Raw genomic sequence first — 6,000 nt, 5'->3', positions numbered from 1 at the left:
AGTCGGCGAGAATGACGCCCGCCATCGGATCGACCGCCTGGCGCGATCCCTGGCGTTGGAAGAAGAAGATGATGTCGGCCCGCCTTGTTTCGGCCCCCGCATCCGCGACGAGCCCTTTCCCAAAGGGTTCTCGCTCCCAAGAGACACGCCCAAGTACAACGGCTCCGTGAAGCCGGAAGATTGGTTGATCGACTACTCCACGGCGGTTAGCATAGCCAACGGCAACCGGCGCGTTGCCGTGAAGTACGTGCCCCTCATGTTGCAAGGCACGGCGTGGACCTGGCTCAACAGCCTCAAGCCGCGTAGCATCAACAGCTGGCTAGATTTCACAGAAGCCTTCATCCGCAACTTCACCAGCACCTACAAGCGGGCTCCCAAGCCCAGACAGCTCTCCTTGTGCGTACAAGGCCCCGCCGAGTCCACTCGCGATTACCTCACGCGTTGGGCCGAGCTCCGCAATTCTTGCGAGGGGGTGCACGAGGTGCAAGACATAGAATACTTCACGGCCGGATGCCGAGAAGGCACCCTCCTCAAGCACAAGCTCCTCTGCGACGAGCCGACTACCCTCGACGAGCTTCTGGACATAGCGGACAAGTACGCTACCGCCGACTCCTCGATGAAGACCAAGCTTCGGGTAGACGCGTCCGGGAAAGTACTTAACCCGGCGCCCAAGACGCCGGCTGGGGATTCCGGCCGACGCCCCCACTCGAACGACCACAAGCGCAAGGGCCCCGCGCCGCCTCCCGCCAGTCGGCAGGTGGCCATAGTTGAAGACGTTGGCAGCCGGCTTTCTCCTACGAGCAAACTCTCGACGCCCCGTGCAAGTTCCACAGCGGCGCGAAGCCGTCCAACCACACAACCCGGAAGTGCCATTGGCTCACCCGAATCTTCGAAGGCGAGGGGCTCACGCCGCCTCCGCCTACCGGCCCGCCGCCTCCGCCTCCGCCACCTCCGGCAGCTCGGCCCACGGTCGGAGCCGTGCATGACGAGTTCCCTGACGAGAAAGCAACCTACATCATCTTTACAAGCCAGCCCGAAGACCGGCGCAGCAAACGCCGAGAGCACCAGGAAGTCAGCGTGGTCGCTGCCAACCCTGCCGGACACATGCATTGGTCAGAAAAGCCCATCAGCTGGAGCCGGGCCGACCATCCAGAGGTGATGCCGTCTCCCGGCTCTTATGCTTTTGTCCTGGAAGCCACCCTTGCAACGGACAGACGCGCCGCCCGCTTCTCCCGTGTGTTGATAGACGGCGGGAGCAGCATCAACATCCTGTACCGTGACACCCTGGAGAAGCTAAACGTCAAGACGAAGCAGCTCATGCCTACTCGGACAGTGTTTCATGGCATCGTACCCGGCCTGTCCTGCGCCCCCATTAGCAAGATCAAGATTGATGTACTTTTTGGGGACAAGGAGCATTTCCGCCGGGAAGCGATCTGGTTTGAAGTGGTGGACCTGGAAAGCCCTTACCATGCGTTGCTTGGCCGACCTGCCTTGGCTAAATTCATGGCAGTTCCCCACTATGCATACCTCAAGATGAAAATACCAAGCACCAAAGGCGTCATCACTATAGCCGGTGATTACAAGAAGTCCTCCGAGTGCGCAGCAGCCAGCAGCCGGCTGGCCGAGTCCCTTGTGATTGTCGAAGAAAAGAAGATGTTGGACCGAGTCGTGGCCATAGCCGGCAAGCAGTCGGCCGTGTCCCCCGACCCCAAGGAGCATGACGCTCAAGGATCTTTCCAGCCGGCCAAGGAGACGAAGAAGATACCTCTTGACCCCGAGCATCCAGAGAGGTTTGCCGTCATCGGGGCAAACCTGAACAGCAAATAGGAAGGCGAGCTCGCCGATTTCCTCCGTGAGAATCGGGACATCTTCGCATGGTCCCCCAAGGACATGCCGGGTGTTCCGAGGAAATTTGCCGAGCACAAACTACACGTTCGAGAAGACGCAAAGCCAGTCAAACAACCCCTTCGCCGACTGTCGGAGGAGAAACGCAGAATTGTAGGAGAGGAGATAGCCCGGCTCTTGGCGGCCGACTTCATCATGAAAGTTTTCTTTCCAGAGTGGCTCGCCAACCCGGTCCTCGTACTGAAGAAGAATAACAAGTGGCACATGTGTATAGACTACACGAGCCTCAACAAGGCCTGCCCCAAAGATCCCTTTGCTCTGCCAAGGATTGACCAAGTGATAGACTCCACAGCCGGATGCGAGCTGTTGAGTTTCTTGGATGCTTACTCCGGATATCACTAGATAAAGCTGGTTCCGGACGACCGCCTGAAGACCGCCTTCATCACGCCATTTGGAGCCTTCTGCTACCTGACTATGACATTCGGCTTGAGAAATGCCGGTGCCACTTTTCAGCATTGCATGCAGAAGTGCCTCCTCAAGCAGCTCGGCAGGAACGCTCACGTTTACGTGGACGACATCGTGGTGAAGACGGAGAAGCGCGGCACCTTGCTGGGAGACCTCAAGGAAACGTTTGAGAACCTACGCTGGTACCAAATCAAGCTTAACCCTGAGAAATGCGTGTTCGGAGTGCCAGCCGGCCAGCTCCTAGGCTTCCTGGTCTCCGAACGCGGCATCGAATGCAACCCGGTGAAGATCAAGGCCATCGAGAGAATGGCGATCCCCACCAAGCTTCGAGACATTCAGAAGTTCACCGGGTGCTTGGCCTCCTTGAACCGCTTCATCAGCCGGCTCGGAGAGAAAGCTCTCCCCCTCTACCGCCTCATGAAGAAGAGCACTCACTTCGAGTGGAACGACCAAGCCGACCAAGCTTTTCACGAGCTGAAGAAGATGCTGGCCACGCCGCCCGTTCTGGCGGCGCCGACTGAGAAAGAGCCCATGCTCCTCTACATCGCCGCAACCAGCCGGGTGGTCAGCACCGTCATCGTAGTCCAGCGCCCAGAAGAAGGCCGAGCCCAGCCGGTCCAGAGGCCGGTGTATTATTTGAGCAAGGTGCTGTCCGCCTCAAAGCAGAACTACCCGCACTACCAGAACATGTGTTACGGCGTGTACTTCACCGCCAAGAAGCTGAAGCCCTACTTTCAAGAGCATCCCGTCACGGTCGTATGCACCGCCCCGCTAGCCGAGATCATAGGCAGCCGGGACGCATCCGGCCGGGTGGCGAAATGGGCCATCGAGCTGGCCCCGTACACGATCTTCTACCAGCCCCGCACTGCCATCAAGTCCCAAGCACTGGCCGACTTCCTCGTCGACTGGGCCGAGACCCAGTACCTGCCGCCGGCCCCCGACTCCACCCATTGGCGCATGCACTTCGACGGGTCCAAGATGCGCACCGGCTTGGGAGCCGGCGTCGTCCTTACCTCTCCGAAAGACGACAAGCTCAGATACACGGTGCAGATCCACTTTGCCGCCTCCAACAATGTGGCTGAGTACGAGGCGCTCATACACGGGCTCCGGCTTGCCAAAGAACTTGGCATTCGCCGGATCCTATGTTATGGTGACTCGGACCTGGTGGTCCAGCAATCATCCGGCAACTGGGACGCCAAGGACGCGAATATGGCGAGCTACCGCTTCCTGGTCCAACAACTCAGCGGATACTTTGAAGGATGCGAGTTCCTCCACGTACCGCGAGCCGACAACGAGCCAGCCGATGCCCTGGCTCGAATAGGCTCCACTCGGCAAGCAATTCCAATCGGCGTCGCTCTACAACGCCTCCTCAAGCCATCTATCAAGCCGTCTCCAGAGTCCGATTCCATCTTCGTTCCGCTTGACCCCGATGCGGCCGGGTCCGGCTCGAAGAACCAAGTAGGCGACCCCAAGACTCCTGTAGCCGGCTCGGGGACTTCGGCAGCCGGCTCGGGGACTGCCGCACCCGGCTCGGGGACTGCGGTAGCCGGCCCGAGGACTGCACCAGCACAATAGCCGGCGGCCGACTCCAGCACCTCACCACCCAGCCCGCCCACCCTGGTGGCAGTAGCCACATTGGTAGTAGAAGAAGTCGCGGCTCCATCATGGGCTCAGTCCATCCTCAACTTCCTAGTAAACCAAGACCTGCCGGCTAACGAAACAGAAGCAAGACAAGTCCAACATCGAGCCGGAGCATACACAATCGTCAACAGAGAGCTCGTCAAGCACAGTGTCACTGGAGTCCTTCAATGGTGCGTCGAGCAAGAGAAAGGCATTGCGATCCTCAGAGACATTCACCAAGGAGAATGCGGCCACCATGCGACCTCAAGATCACTTGTCGCCAAAGCCTTCCGCCATGGTTTCTTCTGGCCGACTGCTTTGGATGATGCCAAAGAATTAGTTAAACATTGCAAGGGGTGCCAACTCTTCAGCTCCAAGCAACACATGCCGGCCTCGGCACTCAAGACCATTCCCCTCACTTGGCCCTTTGCCGTTTGGGGACTGGACATGGTGGGCCCATTCAAGACGGCGCGTGGCGGCATGACGCATTTGCTCGTCGCCGTGGACAAATTCACCAAGTGGATTGAGGCAAAGCCGATCAAGAAGCTGAATGGGCCGACTGCTGTGACGTTCATCGCAGACATAACAACTCGGTACGGCGTGCCACACAGCATCATCACCGACAATGGCACGAATTTTGCCAAAGGAGCCTTGGCACGTTTCTTCGCAGCCCAAGGTATCCGACTAGACTTAGCATCCGTCACCCACCCGCAGTCAAACGGCCAGGTCGAGCGAGCCAACGGCCTCATCCTCTCCGGCATCAAGCCCCGACTGGTCGTACCTCTGGAGCGCTCAGCCGGCTGTTGGCTCGATGAGCTGCCGGCTGTCCTCTGGAGTCTGCGCACTACACCAAACAAGTCAACCGGCTTCACTCCTTTCTTCCTTGTATATGGTGCCGAGGCGGTCATCCCAACTGACATCGAGTTCGACTCGCCTCGAGTAACCATGTACACGGAAGCAGAGGCCAAGGAAGCACGAGAAGACGGCGTCGACCTGTTGGAAGAAAGCCGGCTGTTAGCCCTCAGCCGGTCTGCCATCTACCAGCAGGGTTTGCGCCGCTACCACAGCCGGAAGGTCAGGCCAAGATCTTTCCAAGAGGGCGATCTTGTGCTCCGGCTGATCCAGCGAACAGCCGGCCAGCACAAGCTCTCAGCCCCTTGGGAAGGCCCCTTCGTCATCAGCAGAGCTCTAGGCAACGACTCCTACTACCTGATCGATGCACAGAAGCCGAAGGCACGCAAGAGAGACGACTCCGGCAAAGAGTCGGAACGACCATGGAATGCCAACCTCCTTCGAAGGTTTTACAGTTAAAAAGCAGTATGTATCACGCTAACTTTTGTATTAAGTACAAGACAATAGGCCCCCCGAGGAGGGCTCGGGGACTGCCATCCCTTATTTATGAATGAAAAGTATCATGCTTATGACCTTGTCATTTCATTTACATGTTTCGTCCGGCACCGGGTTCGACTAGTCGGCTCGGGGACTGGCCGACTGGAGTTATATTAGAAGTCCTACCCGCAGTCAGACAAGTAGTGTGCCGGCTCCCAAGCCTTCTCTTGCCAAAAGTCGCAGTTCGAAGAACCGGCTGTCCGGCTGGCAAGAGTTAAAGGCAGAAATGGGCGCCCACACGAAAAACGGCTAGGGACTAACGGACTAATATAACAAAAACCGGTTTTTCTCACACCGCCGACTGGCTACCAGAGTAGTCGGCCGGCCGGTTTCCATTCACTTCACTTCAATCCAAGAAAGCTCAAGTACTTGCCTCCCCAAAAAGGGAAGGCGGCAAAGGAAAAGGCCTAAGGATAAAAAAAACATACGCGAATGGAAACCAAACATGCACATAACAATATTTACATAAAAAGACCTCCGAGAGGCCAGCATTCAACATAGTTTGGATACACCCCCAGTGGGTGGAACTGCGAAACTTAATGAAGATTGTTCAAAAGACAACAAGCAGGAAAGATAAAGATGGCAGGTCAAGCCGGCGGAGCGACTGACGAGCCGGGATGGTTGGCGGAGACGGTCGTGCCGGCTAAGGGAGCGGCCGGCTGACGAACTTCGGCTTGGTCG

This window comes from Triticum urartu, chromosome 6A, assembly GCF_056163025.1.
Source record: "Triticum urartu cultivar PI428250 chromosome 6A, HENAU_Tu73, whole genome shotgun sequence".
NCBI lineage: Eukaryota > Viridiplantae > Streptophyta > Magnoliopsida > Poales > Poaceae > Triticum > Triticum urartu.
Note: the sequence above shows the minus strand (reverse complement) of the source record.